This window comes from Anser brachyrhynchus (genome assembly GCF_964034855.1).
Source record: "Anser brachyrhynchus genome assembly, contig: SCAFFOLD_47, whole genome shotgun sequence".
NCBI lineage: Eukaryota > Metazoa > Chordata > Aves > Anseriformes > Anatidae > Anser > Anser brachyrhynchus.
The window spans coordinates 1,081,136-1,103,182 of record NW_027663839.1 but is presented as its reverse complement, the minus strand read 5'-3'; the positions used below and the strand labels follow the sequence as shown (position 1 = coordinate 1,103,182).

Sequence of the window (22,047 nt, the reverse complement as noted above, 5' to 3'; positions counted from 1 at the left end):
GCAGTGAGTGCAGAGAGTGCACTGGCACCACCTGTGTTGCAGTACAGTGTGTCCAGTGAGTGCACTGGCACCACTGGGGATGCAGTGCTGTGACTCCGGAGAGCGCACTGGCACCACTGGGGATGCAGTGCAGTCAGTCCAGTGAGTGCACTGGCACCACTGGGGATGCAGTGCAGTGAGTGCAGAGAGTGCAATGGCACCACTGGTGATGCACTTCAGTGAGTCCAGAGAGTGCACTGGCACCACTGGGGATGCAGTGCAGTGAGTCCAGAGATTGCACTGGCACCACTGGGGATGCAGTGCTGTGACTCCAGAGAGCGCACTGGCACCACTGTGGATGCAGTGCAGTGAGTGCAGAGAGTGCACTGGCACCACTGGGGATGCACTTCAGTGAGTCCAGAGAGTGCACTGGCACCACTGGGAATGGAGTGCAGTGAGTCCAGAGAGTGCACTGGCACCACTGGGGATGCAGTGCAGTGAGTCCAGAGAGTGCACTGGCACCACTGGGGATGCAGTGCAGTGAGTCCAGAGAGTGCACTGGCACCACTGGGGATGCAGTGCAGTGAGTCCAGAGAGTGCACTGGCACCACTGGGGATGCACTGCAGTGAGTCCAGCGAGTGCACTGGCACCACTGGGGATGCAGTGCTGTGACTCCAGAGAGTGCACTGGCACCACTGGGGATGCAGTGCAGTGAGTGCAGAGAGTGCACTGGCACCACCATTGGGATGCACTTCAGTGAGTTCAGAGAGTGCACTGGCACCACTGGGGATGGGTTTCAAGCCAACTGCATTAACCGCTCATGCTTCTTTCTTATGAGACGTTAGTAAACCAATTACATAGCCTTGTCAAGACTAAATCACAGGTAAAAATCCTGTACATCTCATGTGGCCAACCACTCCCAACTAGGATTCCAAGAACCAGGAGGTTCGGTGAAAATAGGGCTAGTGCTATTAGAGGGGTGATTATTAGGGTAAGCCCTAAGCTGTCTTTAATGGAGAAGTATGGGTGGAATGGGATTTTGTCGCAGTCTGATACGATTCCTAGTGGGTTATTTGAGCCTGATTCGTGTAGGAAGGTTAGGTGGACTAGGGTGATTCCTGCAATTAGGAAGGGCAGTAGGAAGTGGATGGCGAAGAATCGGGTTAAGGTTGGATTGTCTACTGAGAATCCTCCTCAGGCTCATTCTACTAGAGTTTGCCCAATGTACGGGATGGCTGAGAATAGGTTGGTGATTACGGTGGCCCCTCAGAATGACATTTGTCCTCATGGTAGGACATACCCTACGAAGGCAGTTGCTATTAGGGTGAGTAGGAGGATTACTCCTGTGTTTCAGGTTTCTTTGTATAGGTAGGAGCCGTAGTAGAGGCCTCGTCCGATGTGTAAGTAGATGCAGATAAAGAAGAGCGAAGCACCGTTGGCGTGGAGGTTGCGGATGAGCCATCCGTACTGGACGTCTCGGCATGTGTGAGCTACTGAGGAGAAGGCGAGTGAAGTGTCTGCGGTGTAGTGTATGGCTAGTAGCAGGCCTGTTAGGATTTGTGTGGCTAAGCAGATGGCTAGAAGGGAGCTGAAGTTTCATCAGGCAGAGATGTTGGAGGGGGCGGATAGGTCGATTAGGGAGTTGTTGATTATTTTTAGTAGGGGATGGGATTTGCGGATGTTAGGGGCCATTAGTGAGTCTGTGTGTTATTAGGATTATTACCAGGATGGAGAGGGCGAAGGATCCTAGGTAGGCCTTAATTAGCCCTGTGTGTATTGAGGTTGCGGCTTTGCTTGCGGCTACTTGTAGTTCAGCAAGGCCCTCTGGCCCTATTTTTTTGAGTCAGGAGAGGTCGATCAAGTGTAGGGCAATGTTTTGTCCCTTTTCTAGTAGGTTTTTGGAGAAGAATCGGTGTACTAGGGGGTTGAAGTACCCTAATGCAGAGGAGAAGTTTATGAGGGGGTTTGGTTTGGGGTGAGTGAGGGTGTGTGTTATGTTCGATAGTTCTAGGGCTAGGATGATTCCTAGGATTGTTATGAGGATGGCAGCGGTTTTGGTGATAAGGGGTATGGTTATTGGGGGGGTTTTGGTTGGTGTGATGAAAGAGGTAATGATTATTCCTGCTGTAATGCTGCCTAGGGCGAGTCGGGTTAGGGGGGCGGTGATTAGTGGGTTGTTTTCGTTTATTGATACTATTGGGGGGATTCGGGTTTGTCCAGCTTGGACTAGGATGGTTATGCGGATGCTGTAGGTTGCGGTGAATGCTGTGGCTATAAGGGTTAGGAGTAGGGCTCAAGTATTTAGGTATGATGTGTTTAAGCTTTCGATGATGAGGTCTTTTGAGTAGAATCCGGCTAGGAATGGGGTTCCTATCAGCGCCAGGTTTCCGATGGTTAGGCAGGAAGTAGTGACTGGGAGTATTTTCTGTAGGCCTCCTATCTTTCGGATATCTTGTTCTCCGTTTAGGTTGTGGATGATAGACCCTGAGCATAGGAATAGTATGGCTTTAAAGAAGGCATGGGTTGAGATGTGTAGGAAGGCTAGTTGTGGGAGGTTTAGTCCGATAGTGACTATTATTAGTCCTAGTTGGCTGGATGTTGAGAAAGCAATGATTTTTTTGATGTCATTTTGGGTTAGGGCGCATGTGGCAGCGAATAGGGTTGATAGAGCACCTAGGCATAGGCAGGCAGTTAGGGCTGTCTGGTTGGTGGCTAGCAGGGGGTGCATGCGGATGAGCAGGAAGATTCCGGCTACTACTATGGTACTGGAGTGCAGTAGGGCTGATACTGGGGTGAGGCCTTCTATTGCTGCGGGCAGTCATGGGTGGAGTCCAAATTGGGCGGATTTTCCTGCGGCTGCGAGGATTAATCCTATGAGGGGGAGGATTGGGGTTTGGTGGGGGTGTACGGCTTGTTGGATCTCTCAGGTGTTGAATGTTGAAGCTAGTCATGCTATGCTCAGGATCAGTCCGACGTCTCCGATTCGGTTGTAGATTACGGCTTGTAGGGCGGCGGTGTTGGCATCTGCTCGGCCTTGTCATCAGCCGATGAGAAGGAAGGACATGATTCGTACTCCTTCCCAGCCTACGAATAGGAGGAATATGTTGTTTGCGGTTGTTAGGAGGAGTATGGCGACTAGGAATGTCAGTAGGTAGGTGAAAAATTTTGTTACGTATGGCTCTGAGGCCATGTATCATATGGCGAATTGTAGGATTGATCATGTTACAAATAGGGCGATTGGAAGAAATGTTATTGAGTATTGGTCTATTTTTAGGCTCAGGGGGATTTTAAAGTTTATAATGAATTTTCACTCCCAGTGGCAGGTGACAGATTCTACTCCCGAGTAGATGAATGCGGTTGTAGGGGCTAGGCTAATTAGGAATGCGGTTTTAACAGCGCGGGTGGTGGCTTGTGGGGTGTTTTTAAAGTTTTTAAATAGAAATGGCAGGATGATTGGGGTTAGGAGGATTGTCAGCGTGAGTAGTGTGAGGGAGTTGATTAGTAGTGTGGGGTTCACTACTTTTACTTGGATTTGCACCAAGATGGGTGGTTCCTAAGACCAGTGGATTGCTGTTATCCTTTAAAAGTAAGGGGGCTGAGGTTTTAGGCTCAGATGTAAGAGTTAGCAGCTCTTGTTGGTTAAACCCTCCCCTCGGCAGGTAAGAAGGTTTGAACTTCTATTCTTAGAATCACAGTCTAATGTTTGGTTTAAACTATACTTGCATGAGGGGATTCCGGAGATCAGTTCGGGTTTGAGGATTAGGAGGAATATTGGGATAATGTGGAGTGTTATGAGCAGGTGTTCTCGCGTGGTTGAGTTTTGCATAGATGTGATGTGGGAGGGGATTGAGCCTCGTTGGGTCATTAGTAGTATGAATAAGGTGTAGGAGGCGGTTAGTAGGGTTGCGATTCCTGTTAGGATGATCGTGAAGGCAGATCAGTTGAATAAGGTGATTATAATGGTTAGCTCTGCTATGAGGTTTGTTGTTGGGGGTAAGGCTATGTTTGTTAGATTGGCCAGCAATCATCAGGTAGCTATGAGTGGTAGGAGAGGTTGTAGGCCTCGTGTGAGTAGTAGAATTCGGCTGTGCGTACGTTCATAGTTTGTGTTGGCTAGGCAGAATAGTATGGAGGAAGTTAGTCCATGGGAAATTATTAGGATCATTGCCCCTGAGAATGATCAGTGGGTTTGGATTATTCCTGCGGCGATAACTAGGCCTATGTGGCTAACGGATGAATAAGCGATTAGTGATTTTAGGTCTGTCTGTCGTAGGCAGATTGAGCTAGTCATTAGGGCGCCTCATAGGGCCAGGGTTAGGAAGGGGTAGTGCAGGAGGTTGGACAGTGGGCCCATAAATAGAGTGACTCGTATAATTCCGTATCCTCCTAGCTTTAGTAGTAGGGCGGCGAGGAGTATTGAGCCTGCGATGGGTGCTTCTACGTGGGCTTTTGGCAGTCAGAGGTGTAGGCCGTATAGTGGGGCTTTTACTATGAATGCTATGAGCAGTGCTAGACCTGATAGTATTCCTGTCCATGAGGTGGATAGGGTTGGGTGGGTTAGTTGTAGGGTTGGCAGGTGCAGGGTGCCAATTTTCACGTATAGGTGTATGATTGTGATTAGCAGGGGTAGAGAGCTTACTAGCGTGTAGAATAGCAGGTAGATGCCAGCGCTTAGGCGTTCTGGTTGGTTCCCCCATCGGGTGATTAAGATTAGGGTGGGAATGAGGGTTGCTTCAAATGAGATGTAAAATAGTGCTAGTTCTGTGGTGGAAAAGGCTAGTAGGATGAATGGCTGGACTGCGACTAAGGTTGAGATAAAGATTCGTTTGCGTTGTAGGGGTTCTTGTTGCAGGTGGTTTTGGCTTGCTATGATTATGAGTGGGAGTAGTCAGCAGGATAGTACTAGGAGGGGGGATGAGATTTGGTCAATTCCTGTTCAGTTGGATAAAAATTTGTAGGGGTAGTAGGTTGGGATTAATCACTGTAGGCTTAGGGCAGCGATTAGGAGGCTGTATAAGGTGGTGTTAGTCCATAGAAATTTTGGTGGAGACAGCAGGGCTGTTGGAAGAAGTATGATTGTGGGTAGGATGATTTTTAGCATTGCAGGAGGTTTAGGTTGTGTAGATGGTCGGAGCCATGTGTGCGGGTGGAGGCTACTAGGATGGCCAGGCCTGTGCCCGCCTCACACGCTGAGAAGGTTAGCATGAGAATTGGTACCATGGTGAATGAGGAGACTTGGTTTTCGATGGATCATATTGATAGGCCTACGAATATCGATAATATTATGCTTTCAAGGCATAGTAGGGCGGATACTAGGTGGGTTCGGTGGAAGGCTAGTCCTAGTCCGCTGAAAATGAAGGCTGAGTAGAAGCTTAAATGTAGGGGCGACATAAGAAAGTTACAGGGTTGGCTGTAATCTGCTGGGTCGAAACCAGCTATCTTTTTGGTTAGACTAACTTTCTGTTATTCTGCTCATTCTAGGCCCCCTTGAATTCACTCGTAGGCCAGTCCGAGTGTTAGGAGAAGGAGGATCGCTACAGTTCAGGTGAGGGTCATTAGGGGGGATTGGAGTTGGACGGCTCATGGCAGGGGGAGTAGGAGGGCGATTTCTAGGTCGAATAGGACGAACAGGATGGCTACTGAGGAAGAATCGGACTGAGAATGGTAATCGAGCAGATCCAAGTGGGTCGAATCCACATTCGTACGGTGAGAGTTTCTCTGAGTCGGGGTTTATTTGGGCGAGTCAGAAGTTTAATGCGGTTAGGGCGGCGCTTAGGATTGATGATAGGGCGAATATGAACATGAGTGCGTTCATTGCTCTCCTCTGGGTTTATACCAGATTCTAGAGATTGGAAGTCAATTGTAATTAATATACTAGAAGAGCAAGATCCTCATCAGTAGATGGTTATGTAGAGGAATAGTCAGATGACGTCTACGAAGTGTCAGTATCAGGCTGCTGCCTCGAATCCGAAGTGGTGGTCTGATGTAAAGTGGAACTTGATCAGTCGGAAGAGGCAGACGGTCAGGAAGGAGGATCCGATGATTACGTGGAGTCCGTGGAATCCAGTGGCAACGAAGAAGGTAGATCCGTAGACGCTATCGGCGATTGAGAATGGGGCTTCGTGGTATTCTATTGCTTGTAGGGCTGTGAAGTAGAATCCCAGGAGGATCGTTAGGGTTAGGGCGTGGATGGCGTGTTTTCGGTTTCCTTCTGTGATGCTGTGATGGGCTCACGTTACGGTAACGCCTGAGGCTAGTAGGATGGCTGTGTTTAGTAGGGGGACTTCTATCGGGTTGAGTGGTTTAATTCCTGTTGGGGGTCATTGGCCTCCTAGTTCTGGGGTTGGGGCCAGGCTCGAGTGGAAGAACGCTCAGAAGAACCCTAAGAAGAAGAATGCTTCGGATGTGATGAAAAGGATTATGCCGTATCGTAGGCCTTTTTGGACTGTGGGAGTGTGATGGCCTTGGAAGGTGCTTTCTCGTACAATGTCTCGTCATCATTGGAGTATTACTAGGAGTATTGAGATGAGGCCTAGGGTTAGTAGTATGGATGAGTTGTAGTGGAATCACATGATTAATCCTGAGGTTGTGAGTAGGGCGGCGGCTGCCCCGAAGATTGGTCAAGGGCTTGGGTCAACTATGTGGTATGAGTGTGCTTGGTGTGCCATTAGATGTTTTCTTGTAAGTATAGGCTTAGAAGGTGCACGAAGACGTAGGCCTGGATTATGGCTACTGCTACTTCTAGGATGGTTAGGAGTAGTAGGATGATTATTGTTAGGATGGATACTGCAGGAAGGGTGGGTATTAATGCAATGGAGGCTGTAGAGATGAGTTGGATGAGTAAGTGTCCTGCTGTAAGGTTGGCTGTAAGGCGGACTCCGAGGGCTAGGGGGCGGATTAGTAGGCTGGTTGTTTCGATCAGGATTAGTGCGGGGATTAGGGGTGTAGGGGTACCTTCGGGTAATAGGTGGGCTAAAGAGGCTGATGGTTGGTTTCGTAGGCCTGTTAGTAGTGTGGCGAGCCATAGTGGGAAGGCTAGGGCTATGTTCATAGATAGTTGGGTGGTTGGGGTGAATGTATATGGAAGGAGGCCTAGAAGGTTGATTGTAAGAAGTATGATTATTAGGGATGTAAATATTATGGCTCATTTGTGGCCATTTTTGTTGAGTGGGACTATTAGTTGTTTTGTGATTAGGTGAAGGAGTCATGTTTGGATAGTAGAAAGGCGGTTGTTGATTCATCGGTTGTTTGGGGACGGGAATAGTAGGGCTGGGAAGAGTAGGGATAGTAGGATTAAGGGGATGCCAAATAGATTGGGGCTGGAAAATTGGTCAAAGAAGCTTAGGTTCATGGTCAGGATCATGGTGTGGGTTTGGTAGTGAGGGAGGTCTTATTTGATGGGGGGTTGGTTGTGGTGAAGGCTAGTAGTTTTGGTTGGATGAGGAGTGCTAGGGTTAATCAGGTTATAATTATGATTGAAAATCATGGTGCGGGGTTAAGCTGTGGCATATCATTAAGGAGGGGGAAGTCCCTCTTTGGCTAGCTTAAAAGGCTAGTGCTGTTGCATAGCTTCTTAATGATTAGGATGATGATAGAAGGGACGATCAGGCCTCGAAATGTGGGAGTGGGGTTGATTCTACTACAATGGGTATGTAGCTGTGATTAGCCCCGCAAATTTCTGAGCATTGTCCGTAAAAAATCCCAGGCCGGGTGGTAATGAATGAAGTTTGGTTTAGTCGGCCTGGGATTGCGTCTGTTTTAACTCCGAGCGTTGGGACTGCTCAGGAGTGGAGTACGTCTCCTGCAGTAATGATCACGCGGATGGGGGATTCTATTGGGATAACTACGCGGTGGTCAACTTCTAGCAGTCGGAAGTGGCCGTTGGGTAAGTCTGGGGTGGGCACTATGTAGGAGTCGAATGATAGGTCTTTGAAGTCTGTGTATTCGTAGCTTCAGTATCATTGGTGGCCGATGGCTTTTAGGGTGAGGTCTGGTTCATCGATTTTGTCCATTATGTAGAGGATTTGTAGGGATGGGAGGGCGAGGAGTACCAGGACGATAGCAGGTAGGATTGTCCAGATCAGCTCTACTTCTTGGGCGTCTACAGCATTGGACGAGAGTTTTTCTGTTAGTATGTGGGCTAAAAGGTAGAGAACTAGGCTGCAGATAGCTAGGGCAACGATTAGGGCGTGGTCGTGGAATTCAACGAGTTCTTCTATGATGGGTGATGAGGCGTCTTGGAATCCTAGTTGGGAGTGGTTGGCCACATGAGATGTACAGGATTTTTACCTGTGATTTAGTCTTGACAAGGCTATGTAATTGGTTTACTAACGTCTCATAAGAAAGAAGCATGAGCGGTTAATGCAGTTGGCTTGAAACCAGCATGTGAGGGTTCGATTCCTTCCTTTCTTGTACTTGGACGAAGGCCGGTTCCTCGAAAGTATGGTATGGGGGAGGGCAGCCGTGGATTCATTCAACGTTTGTGGTAGTTAGTTCTGGTTGTAGGACTTTTCGTTTGGCCGAAAAGGCTTCTCAGATGATGAATATTAGTATGATTACGGCTACTATTGAGATTAGGGAGCCGATGGAGGAAATGGTGTTTCATAGTGTGTAGGCGTCGGGATAGTCCGAGTATCGTCGGGGTATTCCTGCTAGGCCTAGGAAGTGCTGGGGGAAGAACGTTAGGTTTACTCCTGTAAATATTACCCCGAAGTGGGCTTTTGCTCATGTTTGGTGTAGGGTAAACCCAGTGAGTAGTGGGAATCAGTGAGTAAATCCTGCTAGAGGCCATCCTAGTATAGGTAGAAGGTAAGTAAGGCCAATTTGGGGCTGTAAACTAGGATGATGGCGATTCAGCCTAAGTGGGAGATGGACGAGAAGGCTAGGATTTTGCGTGTTTGTGTTTGGTTCAGTCCTATTCAGCCTCCTAGTGCTGTTGAGGCTAGGGCCATGGCGGTGAGTAGAGCTGGGTCGAGGGATTTGGATGTTAGTAGGAGCAGGGTTAGTGGGGGGAATTTTATGAGGGTCGAGAGTAGCAGGGCTGTTATTAGTGGCGATCCTTGTAGTACTTCTGGGAATCAGAAGTGAAATGGCACTAGGCACAGTTTAATAGCGATTGCTGCTGTCAGTAGTAGACAGGAGGTTGGGTGGTTTATTTGTGTGATGTCTCATTGGCCGGTGACTCAGGCATTGGTTATGCTAGAGAATAGGACCAGGGCGGAAGCAGCTGCTTGGGTTAGGAAGTATTTCGTTGCGGCTTCTACTGCTCGTGGGTGGTGGGATTTGGCAATTAGGGGAATGATGGCTAGTGCGTTGATCTCCAGTCCTGTCCAGGCCAGAACTCAGTGGTTGCTGGAAATTGTGATTGTGGTGCCCAAGATGAGGCTGAAGGTTATGATTGGGGTCGCGTAAGGGTTCATTAGTAGAGGAGGGGGTTAAACCATCATTTTCGGGGTATGGGCCCGATAGCTTGATTAGCTGACTCTACTAGAAAATAATATAAGGGAAGTATGGAGAATTTTGATTTCTCTTGTGTGGGTTCAATTCCTACTTTTCTAAGGTCAACAGGAAATGAGAGGGCTGTTATACCTCTATGTTCACTTTATCATAGTGACCCTTTGTAGTTCAGGCACATTTCCTTATGTAAGGAGGTAGGCCTGCATAGCAGATAGGTATGCTGATGTGTCAGAGGCACAGAGCTAGTGTGAGGGGTAGGAAGTTTTTTCATAGTAGGTGCATTAGTTGGTCATATCGGAATCGTGGGTATGAAGCTCGGACCCATAAGAAACCAGAAGATAGTAGGAGGACTTTTGTGGCTAGGATGACGGGGAATAGTTCTGTGGGTGGCCCTAGGGCGCTTGGGTTTAGGAATATGATGGCTGTAAGTGTATTTATTAGCATAATGTTCGCATATTCAGCTAGGAAGAATAAGGCGAAGGGTCCTGCGGCGTATTCAACGTTAAACCCTGAGACTAGCTCAGATTCACCCTCTGTGAGGTCAAAAGGAGCTCGGTTTGTCTCTGCTAGGGTGGATACGTATCATATTATTGCTAGGGGTCATGAGGAGAAAATGAAGTATAGAGGCTCCTGTGCGACGGCAAAGGAGCTGAGTGTGTAGCTTCCGCTTAGTATGATTATTGATAGCAGGATTATGGCCAGTGTCACTTCGTATGAAATGGTCTGTGCTACTGCCCGTAGGGCTCCGATTAGTGCGTATTTTGAGTTCGAGGCTCAGCCTGATCATAGGACTGAGTAGACGGCTAGGCTTGACATGGCTATTAGGAAGAGAACTCCGAGGTTTAGATCTGCTAGGGGAAATGGGAGTGGTAGTGGTGCTCAAGTGGTGAGGGCTAGGACAAGGGCTAGTATTGGTATCAGAATGAATAGAAGTGGGGAAGAGGTAGAGGGTCGGATGGGCTCTTTGGTAAATAGTTTCAGTCCGTCCGCAAATGGTTGAAGTAGGCCAAAAGGCCCGACAACGTTAGGGCCTTTGCGGGATTGTATGTAGCTTAGGATTTTCCGTTCTACTAGGGTTAGGAAGGCTACGGCAATCAGGATTGGGATGATGTATAGGAGGGATATAATGAGGCAGCTTAGTGTTGTTATTTGAATCATGGGTGAAGCTAGGGAGAGGATTTGAACCTCTGGGGAAAGGGCTTAAGCCTTCTGCACTTGCCGGGCTCTGCCACTCTAGCTGGTCCTTTTCTAGGATTGAAAGTGGTGGGGGAAGGCCCTCTTCACGGTTTAGTTGGTTTCACTGCTTAGAGGGGGGGGGCGTGCTTGTGGTATTGGCCCCACTTTCCCGGTCCTTTCGTACTGGGGAGAGTGTGTCATAGATAGAAACCGACCTGGATTGCTCCGGTCTGAACTCAGATCACGTAGGACTGTTAATCGTTGAACAAACGAACCCTTAATAGCGGCTGCACCATTAGGATGTCCTGATCCAACATCGAGGTCGTAAACCCCCCTGTCGATATGGGCTCTTGAGGGGGATTGCGCTGTTATCCCTGGGGTAGCTTGGTCCATTAATCAATTATATTGGGTCTGGTCACTGTTAGCACTTTGAGGGGTAGCTCTAGGTAAAGAGGTATGGTCTTGTTTTTGGAGGATTTGTTCTCCTCCAAGGTCGCCCCAACCGAAAAATATCGACCAGGCTCTGCGATGGTAGTGGCCCCAGTGGGGTTGATTGAGGATTCGCGGTGGTCGTTGATTTTTAAGTTCCACAGGGTCTTCTCGTCTTATGTTCACATCCCCGCTTTTGCACGGGGAGATCAATTTCACTGATTATCTGTGAGAGACAGTTAAGACCTCGTTTAGCCATTCATACAAGTCTCGATTTATGGGACAATTGATTGCGCTACCTTTGCACGGTTAGGATACCGCGGCCGTTAAACCTAAGTCACCGGGCAGGCATCACCTTCAATACTTGTTTAATTTGCTGAAGGCTATGTTTTTGGTAAACAGTCGGGCCTTATTAATTTGCCGAGTTCCTTTCACAGATTTTAATCGCTCTTATAGGCGCTCCTGAGTCGGGTTAACAGGGTTAGTTAATACGTGGTCTTGTAGGGGTTTTTGTATCTGTCTAGGTCTGTTAATAATGTTTCTATGTAAGCTTGCGCCGTTAGAGGGGTGTGGCCCTGAGTTACTTATTTTAGCATTAATTCTCCTATATTCATAGGTTGACCTGTTTGTGATAAGGGAATCATCTTATTTTGGTATTTTTAGGTGGTGGAGCTTTGACGCACTCTTTTTTGATGGCTGCTTTAGGGCCCACGGTAGGATCAGTAGTAAGAATTATCCGCTAGTCGAGGTTGTGTCCTTTTTTAATGGAGCTGTCCCTCCATTAAATAGCTCTTAATCATCTCATTAGGGTTCAGGATGTCCGGTAGGGAGGATTAAGGGGGAACTTAGATTCGTTTCACAGGTAACCAGCTATCACCCAGCTCGGTTGGCTTTTCACCTCTACTGACAAGTCATCCCACTCTTTTGCAACAGAGACGGGTTCGCTCTCTTTAACTGCTTGAAAGTAGCTCGCTTGGGTTTCGGGGGGGCAAACTTTAGTTCACTTTGCTTGGTTGTTCTCGCTAAACCATGATGCAAAAGGTACAAGGGTTGATCTTTGCTGTCTGTCGCTTTGATTGTTTCACTGCTATTTCATCTTTCCCTTACGGTACTGGGGTCTCTATCGCGTCTAAGTGTCTTTTCTATCGCCTATACTAAGACTGTAAAATGCTTTAGTTTAATTAGTTTAGTAAATTCTTTAGTTTTGGTGTACTATTTGTGTGGTTGAGCTAGAGGGGGGGCGTCAAGACGATCCGGTCTAGTAGATATCTTTCAGGTGTAAGCTGAGTGTTTTGGTGTTATAGCTACGTCTTGATATTCTAAGTACACCTTCCGGTACACTTACCTTGTTACGACTTACCTCATCTTCAGCGTATTTATGGTATTAGTTATGTGGGATGTGGCTTTTGAGGAGGGTGACGGGCGGTATGTACGTGCCCCAGGGCCGGCTTAAAGTAGGCTCTATTGTCCCACTTTACTGCTAAATCCGCCTTCCAGAAGTGGTTTCACGCTTCTTTCCGTGTGCCCTATGAATAGGGAATGTAGCCCATTTCTTCCACTCCATAGGCTATACCTTGACCTGTCTTATTAGCGGGGTGCTATTGTGTCCACTGTTGTGCTCTCATTCGAGGTGGGCTGGCGACGGCGGTATGTAGGCTGTGTTGGCAAGGGGTGGTTGGGTTAATCGGGGATTATCGATTGTAGAACAGGCTCCTCTAGGTGGGTTTGGGGCACCGCCAAGTCCTTAGAGTTTTAAGCGTTTGTGCTCGTAGTTCTCTGGCGGATACTTCGGTAAAGTAAGTATCAAGATTTAGGGCCAGGCATAGTGGGGTATCTAATCCCAGTTTGGGCCCTGGCTTTCGTGGGTTTAAATCAGTCGTTAGTTCCTAAGATCATCTTAATGGTGTGTTTAGGTGCATCTTGGGCTTATGACAGCTCAGTTGCATTTTGATCTTAGTTAGCTAGGATAGGCATTTTACCACTCTTTACGCCGTGTCAATAGGACGGTTGATTTGGGTTTCTTGTATGACCACGGTGGCTGGCACAAGATTTACCAACCCTTGAAGTTAGGCTGTTGCTATAACTAAGTCAAGTTTGCACTCATTGCTTAATGTTAATTACTGCTGAATACCCGTGGGGGCGTGGCTTAGCGAGGCGTCTTGGGCTACTACTTGGGTGTGCCTGATACCCGCTCCTCAAGGCCTGTATGGGGGTAGGTGGTCGAGGGCGTTTACACTGGGGCGCGGATACTTGCATGTATATATTTAGCAAAAACCAACCGTAAGGTTAGGACTAAGTCTTTTGTCCGCAGGCATGTTTTATGCCATCTTGGCAACTTCAGTGCCATGCTTTGTGTTAAGCTATGTGGACGGGGGTGTGGTTAGCTGATAGTTGAGTGGTGAGTGAGAGTGAAGTATATGAAATTATTGCTTGTGTTTACTATTTTTAGTACTGGAGTTTCTCTAAGTCCTAGGACTAGGAGGAAATGGTGTTTCATAGTGTGTAGGCGTCGGGATAGTCCGAGTATCGTCGGGGTATTCCTGCTAGGCCTAGGAAGTGCTGGGGGAAGAACGTTAGGTTTACTCCTGTAAATATTACCCCGAAGTGGGCTTTTGCTCATGTTTGGTGTAGGGTAAACCCAGTGAGTAGTGGGAATCAGTGAGTAAATCCTGCTAGAATGGCAAAGACGGCGCCTATGGATAGGACGTAGTGGAAGTGGACACTATTTGTCTGATCCGTACTAATTACCGCCATCCTACTCCTTCTATCACTCCCCGTACTCGCCGCCGGTATTACAATATTACTAACTGATCGAAACCTAAACACCACATTCTTCGACCCCGCTGGAGGAGGAGACCCAATCCTGTACCAACACCTATTCTGATTCTTCGGACACCCAGAAGTCTATATTCTGATCCTACCGGGGTTCGGAATCATCTCACACGTAGTCACGTACTACTCAGGCAAAAAGGAGCCCTTCGGCTACATGGGAATAGTCTGAGCCATACTATCCATCGGCTTCCTAGGATTCATCGTCTGAGCTCACCACATGTTTACAGTAGGAATAGACGTTGATACCCGAGCCTACTTTACATCAGCCACTATAATCATTGCCATCCCTACCGGAATCAAAGTATTTAGCTGACTAGCCACCCTGCACGGAGGAACAATCAAATGAGACCCCCCCAATACTATGAGCTCTAGGATTTATCTTCCTATTTACCATCGGAGGATTAACAGGAATCGTTCTTGCAAACTCTTCCCTAGACATCGCCCTGCACGACACGTACTACGTAGTTGCCCACTTCCACTACGTCCTATCCATAGGCGCCGTCTTTGCCATTCTAGCAGGATTTACTCACTGATTCCCACTACTCACTGGGTTTACCCTACACCAAACATGAGCAAAAGCCCACTTCAGGGTAATATTTAAAGGAGTAAACCTAACGTTCTTCCCCCAGCACTTCCTAGGCCTAGCAGGAATACCCCGACGATACTCGGACTATCCCGACGCCTACACACTATGAAACACCATTTCCTCCTAGTCCTAGGACTTAGAGAAACTCCAGTACTAAAAATAGTAAACACAAGCAATAATTTCATATACTTCACTCTCACTCACCACTCAACTATCAGCTAACCACACCCCCGTCCACATAGCTTAACACAAAGCATGGCACTGAAGTTGCCAAGATGGCATAAAACATGCCTGCGGACAAAAGACTTAGTCCTAACCTTACGGTTGGTTTTTGCTAAATATATACATGCAAGTATCCGCGCCCCAGTGTAAACGCCCTCGACCACCTACCCCCATACAGGCCTTGAGGAGCGGGTATCAGGCACACCCAAGTAGTAGCCCAAGACGCCTCGCTAAGCCACGCCCCCACGGGTATTCAGCAGTAATTAACATTAAGCAATGAGTGCAAACTTGACTTAGTTATAGCAACAGCCTAACTTCAAGGGTTGGTAAATCTTGTGCCAGCCACCGCGGTCATACAAGAAACCCAAATCAACCGTCCTATTGACACGGCGTAAAGAGTGGTAAAATGCCTATCCTAGCTAACTAAGATCAAAATGCAACTGAGCTGTCATAAGCCCAAGATGCACCTAAACACACCATTAAGATGATCTTAGGAACTAACGACTGATTTAAACCCACGAAAGCCAGGGCCCAAACTGGGATTAGATACCCCACTATGCCTGGCCCTAAATCTTGATACTTACTTTACCGAAGTATCCGCCAGAGAACTACGAGCACAAACGCTTAAAACTCTAAGGACTTGGCGGTGCCCCAAACCCACCTAGAGGAGCCTGTTCTACAATCGATAATCCCCGATTAACCCAACCACCCCTTGCCAACACAGCCTACATACCGCCGTCGCCAGCCCACCTCGAATGAGAGCACAACAGTGGACACAATAGCACCCCGCTAATAAGACAGGTCAAGGTATAGCCTATGGAGTGGAAGAAATGGGCTACATTCCCTATTCATAGGGCACACGGAAAGAAGCGTGAAACCACTTCTGGAAGGCGGATTTAGCAGTAAAGTGGGACAATAGAGCCTACTTTAAGCCGGCCCTGGGGCACGTACATACCGCCCGTCACCCTCCTCAAAAGCCACATCCCACATAACTAATACCATAAATACGCTGAAGATGAGGTAAGTCGTAACAAGGTAAGTGTACCGGAAGGTGTACTTAGAATATCAAGACGTAGCTATAACACCAAAACACTCAGCTTACACCTGAAAGATATCTACTAGACCGGATCGTCTTGACGCCCCCCCTCTAGCTCAACCACACAAATAGTACACCAAAACTAAAGAATTTACTAAACTAATTAAACTAAAGCATTTTACAGTCTTAGTATAGGCGATAGAAAAGACACTTAGACGCGATAGAGACCCCAGTACCGTAAGGGAAAGATGAAATAGCAGTGAAACAATCAAAGCGACAGACAGCAAAGATCAACCCTTGTACCTTTTGCATCATGGTTTAGCGAGAACAACCAAGCAAAGTGAACTAAAGTTTGCCCCCCCGAAACCCAAGCGAGCTACTTTCAAGCAGTTAAAGAGAGCGAACCCGTCTCTGTTGCAAAAGAGTGGGATGACTTGTCAGTAGAGGTGAAAAGCCAACCGAGCTGGGTGATAGCTGGTTACCTGTGAAACGAATCTAAGTTCCCCCTTAATCCTCCCTACCGGACATCCTGAACCCTAATGAGATGATTAAGAGCTATTTAATGGAGGGACAGCTCCATTAAAAAAGGACACAACCTCGACTAGCGGATAATTCTTACTACTGATCCTACCGTGGGCCCTAAAGCAGCCATCAAAAAAGAGTGCGTCAAAGCTCCACCACCTAAAAATACCAAAATAAGATGATTCCCTTATCACAAACAGGTCAACCTATGAATATAGGAGAATTAATGCTAAAATAAGTAACTCAGGGCCACACCCCTCTAACGGCGCAAGCTTACATAGAAACATTATTAACAGACCTAGACAGATACAAAAACCCCTACAAGACCACGTATTAACTAACCCTGTTAACCCGACTCAGGAGCGCCTATAAGAGCGATTAAAATCTGTGAAAGGAACTCGGCAAATTAATAAGGCCCGACTGTTTACCAAAAACATAGCCTTCAGCAAATTAAACAAGTATTGAAGGTGATGCCTGCCCGGTGACTTAGGTTTAACGGCCGCGGTATCCTAACCGTGCAAAGGTAGCGCAATCAATTGTCCCATAAATCGAGACTTGTATGAATGGCTAAACGAGGTCTTAACTGTCTCTCACAGATAATCAGTGAAATTGATCTCCCCGTGCAAAAGCGGGGATGTGAACATAAGACGAGAAGACCCTGTGGAACTTAAAAATCAACGACCACCGCGAATCCTCAATCAACCCCACTGGGGCCACTACCATCGCAGAGCCTGGTCGATATTTTTCGGTTGGGGCGACCTTGGAGGAGAACAAATCCTCCAAAAACAAGACCATACCTCTTTACCTAGAGCTACCCCTCAAAGTGCTAACAGTGACCAGACCCAATATAATTGATTAATGGACCAAGCTACCCCAGGGATAACAGCGCAATCCCCCTCAAGAGCCCATATCGACAGGGGGGTTTACGACCTCGATGTTGGATCAGGACATCCTAATGGTGCAGCCGCTATTAAGGGTTCGTTTGTTCAACGATTAACAGTCCTACGTGATCTGAGTTCAGACCGGAGCAATCCAGGTCGGTTTCTATCTATGACACACTCTCCCCAGTACGAAAGGACCGGGAAAGTGGGGCCAATACCACAAGCACGCCCCCCCCCTCTAAGCAGTGAAACCAACTAAACCGTGAAGAGGGCCTTCCCCCACCACTTTCAATCCTAGAAAAGGACCAGCTAGAGTGGCAGAGCCCGGCAAGTGCAGAAGGCTTAAGCCCTTTCCCCAGAGGTTCAAATCCTCTCCCTAGCTTCACCCATGATTCAAATAACAACACTAAGCTGCCTCATTATATCCCTCCTATACATCATCCCAATCCTGATTGCCGTAGCCTTCCTAACCCTAGTAGAACGGAAAATCCTAAGCTACATACAATCCCGCAAAGGCCCTAACGTTGTCGGGCCTTTTGGCCTACTTCAACCATTTGCGGACGGACTGAAACTATTTACCAAAGAGCCCATCCGACCCTCTACCTCTTCCCCACTTCTATTCATTCTGATACCAATACTAGCCCTTGTCCTAGCCCTCACCACTTGAGCACCACTACCACTCCCATTTCCCCTAGCAGATCTAAACCTCGGAGTTCTCTTCCTAATAGCCATGTCAAGCCTAGCCGTCTACTCAGTCCTATGATCAGGCTGAGCCTCGAACTCAAAATACGCACTAATCGGAGCCCTACGGGCAGTAGCACAGACCATTTCATACGAAGTGACACTGGCCATAATCCTGCTATCAATAATCATACTAAGCGGAAGCTACACACTCAGCTCCTTTGCCGTCGCACAGGAGCCTCTATACTTCATTTTCTCCTCATGACCCCTAGCAATAATATGATACGTATCCACCCTAGCAGAGACAAACCGAGCTCCTTTTGACCTCACAGAGGGTGAATCTGAGCTAGTCTCAGGGTTTAACGTTGAATACGCCGCAGGACCCTTCGCCTTATTCTTCCTAGCTGAATATGCGAACATTATGCTAATAAATACACTTACAGCCATCATATTCCTAAACCCAAGCGCCCTAGGGCCACCCACAGAACTATTCCCCGTCATCCTAGCCACAAAAGTCCTCCTACTATCTTCTGGTTTCTTATGGGTCCGAGCTTCATACCCACGATTCCGATATGACCAACTAATGCACCTACTATGAAAAAACTTCCTACCCCTCACACTAGCTCTGTGCCTCTGACACATCAGCATACCTATCTGCTATGCAGGCCTACCTCCTTACATAAGGAAATGTGCCTGAACTACAAAGGGTCACTATGATAAAGTGAACATAGAGGTATAACAGCCCTCTCATTTCCTGTTGACCTTAGAAAAGTAGGAATTGAACCCACACAAGAGAAATCAAAATTCTCCATACTTCCCTTATATTATTTTCTAGTAGAGTCAGCTAATCAAGCTATCGGGCCCATACCCCGAAAATGATGGTTTAACCCCCTCCTCTACTAATGAACCCTTACGCGACCCCAATCATAACCTTCAGCCTCATCTTGGGCACCACAATCACAATTTCCAGCAACCACTGAGTTCTGGCCTGGACAGGACTGGAGATCAACGCACTAGCCATCATTCCCCTAATTGCCAAATCCCACCACCCACGAGCAGTAGAAGCCGCAACGAAATACTTCCTAACCCAAGCAGCTGCTTCCGCCCTGGTCCTATTCTCTAGCATAACCAATGCCTGAGTCACCGGCCAATGAGACATCACACAAATAAACCACCCAACCTCCTGTCTACTACTGACAGCAGCAATCGCTATTAAACTGGGCCTAGTGCCATTTCACTTCTGATTCCCAGAAGTACTACAAGGATCGCCACTAATAACAGCCCTGCTACTCTCGACCCTCATAAAATTCCCCCCACTAACCCTGCTCCTACTAACATCCAAATCCCTCGACCCAGCTCTACTCACCGCCATGGCCCTAGCCTCAACAGCACTAGGAGGCTGAATAGGACTGAACCAAACACAAACACGCAAAATCCTAGCCTTCTCGTCCATCTCCCACTTAGGCTGAATCGCCATCATCCTAGTTTACAGCCCCAAATTGGCCTTACTTACCTTCTACCTATACACAATCATAACATCAGCCGTATTCCTAGCCCTTAACAAAATCAAAGCCCTTAACCTATCCATGATCACAACCTCATGAACAAAAACCCCAGTGCTAAACGCCACCCTAATACTAGTACTTTTATCCCTAGCAGGCCTCCCCCCATTAACAGGCTTTATACCAAAGTGACTTATCATCCAAGAACTAACTAAACAGGAAATAACACCAGCAGCCATGGCAATTGCCATGCTATCACTGCTCAGCCTCTTCTTCTACCTACGCCTCGCATACCACTCAACAATTACCCTTCCCCCCAACTCCTCTAACCACATAAAACAATGATACACTAGCAAAGCCCCAAGCACACCTACTGCGGTCCTTGCCTCACTATCAATCCTCTTACTTCCCCTGTCCCCAATAATACATGCCATTGTCTAGAAACTTAGGATAACACCCCAAACCGAAGGCCTTCAAAGCCTTAAATAAGAGTTAAACCCTCTTAGTTTCTGCACATTAAGACTTACAGAATATTAACCTGTATCTTCTGAATGCAAGTCAGACGCTTTAATTAAGCTAAAGCCTCCCTAGACAGATGGGCTTCGATCCCACAAAACTCTAGTTAACAGCTAAATGCCTAAACCAATTGGCTTCTGCCTACAAAGACCCTGACGCACCCTAGTGCGCATCGATGAGCTTGCAACTCAACATGAATTTCACTACAGAGCCGATAAGAAGAGGAATTAAACCTCTGTAAAAAGGACTACAGCCTAACGCTTCAACACTCAGCCATCTTACCCGTCACCTTCATCAACCGATGACTATTTTCCACTAACCATAAGGATATTGGCACCCTGTACCTCATCTTCGGGGCGTGAGCAGGAATAGTCGGCACCGCACTCAGCCTATTAATCCGCGCAGAACTAGGACAACCAGGAACTCTCCTAGGCGACGACCAAATTTACAATGTAATCGTTACCGCTCACGCCTTTGTAATAATCTTCTTTATAGTCATACCCATCATGATCGGAGGATTCGGCAACTGATTAGTCCCCCTCATAATCGGTGCCCCCGACATAGCATTCCCGCGAATAAACAACATAAGCTTTTGACTCCTCCCCCCATCATTCCTCCTCCTACTAGCCTCATCCACTGTAGAAGCTGGCGCCGGCACAGGCTGAACTGTCTACCCTCCCCTAGCAGGTGACCTTGCCCACGCCGGAGCTTCAGTAGACCTGGCTATCTTCTCACTCCACTTAGCCGGTATCTCCTCCATCCTTGGGGCCATCAACTTTATCACCACAGCCATCAACATAAAACCCCCCGCACTCTCACAATACCAAACCCCACTATTTGTCTGATCCGTACTAATTACCGCCATCCTACTCCTTCTATCACTCCCCGTACTCGCCGCCGGTATTACAATATTACTAACTGATCGAAACCTAAACACCACATTCTTCGACCCCGCTGGAGGAGGAGACCCAATCCTGTACCAACACCTATTCTGATTCTTCGGACACCCAGAAGTCTATATTCTGATCCTACCGGGGTTTGGAATCATCTCACACGTAGTCACGTACTACTCAGGCAAAAAGGAGCCCTTCGGCTACATGGGAATAGTCTGAGCCATACTATCCATCGGCTTCCTAGGATTCATCGTCTGAGCTCACCACATGTTTACAGTAGGAATAGACGTTGATACCCGAGCCTACTTTACATCAGCCACTATAATCATTGCCATCCCTACCGGAATCAAAGTATTTAGCTGACTAGCCACCCTGCACGGAGGAACAATCAAATGAGACCCCCCCAATACTATGAGCTCTAGGATTTATCTTCCTATTTACCATCGGAGGATTAACAGGAATCGTTCTTGCAAACTCTTCCCTAGACATCGCCCTGCACGACACGTACTACGTAGTTGCCCACTTCCACTACGTCCTATCCATAGGCGCCGTCTTTGCCATTCTAGCAGGATTTACTCACTGATTCCCACTACTCACTGGGTTTACCCTACACCAAACATGAGCAAAAGCCCACTTCGGGGTAATATTTACAGGAGTAAACCTAACGTTCTTCCCCCAGCACTTCCTAGGCCTAGCAGGAATACCCCGACGATACTCGGACTATCCCGACGCCTACACACTATGAAACACCATTTCCTCCATCGGCTCCCTAATCTCAATAGTAGCCGTAATCATACTAATATTCATCATCTGAGAAGCCTTTTCGGCCAAACGAAAAGTCCTACAACCAGAACTAACTACCACAAACGTTGAATGAATCCACGGCTGCCCTCCCCCATACCATACTTTCGAGGAACCGGCCTTCGTCCAAGTACAAGAAAGGAAGGAATCGAACCCTCACATGCTGGTTTCAAGCCAACTGCATTAACCGCTCATGCTTCTTTCTTATGAGACGTTAGTAAACCAATTACATAGCCTTGTCAAGACTAAATCACAGGTAAAAATCCTGTACATCTCATGTGGCCAACCACTCCCAACTAGGATTCCAAGACGCCTCATCACCCATCATAGAAGAACTCGTTGAATTCCACGACCACGCCCTAATCGTTGCCCTAGCTATCTGCAGCCTAGTTCTCTACCTTTTAGCCCACATACTAACAGAAAAACTCTCGTCCAATGCTGTAGACGCCCAAGAAGTAGAGCTGATCTGGACAATCCTACCTGCTATCGTCCTGGTACTCCTCGCCCTCCCATCCCTACAAATCCTCTACATAA

At 47.5% G+C, this 22,047-nt stretch overlaps 1 long non-coding RNA gene across 1 annotated transcript in view; it reads left to right on the top strand.

The window, feature by feature from the left end:
* Positions 1-18,390: 18,390 nt before the first annotated feature.
* The window catches only part of LOC308186755, a 292,627-nt gene continuing 288,970 nt past the window's right edge, over positions 18,391-22,047 (top strand). Inside the window, exon 1 of the long non-coding RNA XR_013944251.1 lies at positions 18,391-18,635. This is a non-coding gene — a long non-coding RNA (uncharacterized lncRNA). The remainder of the gene's footprint in view (positions 18,636-22,047) is intronic.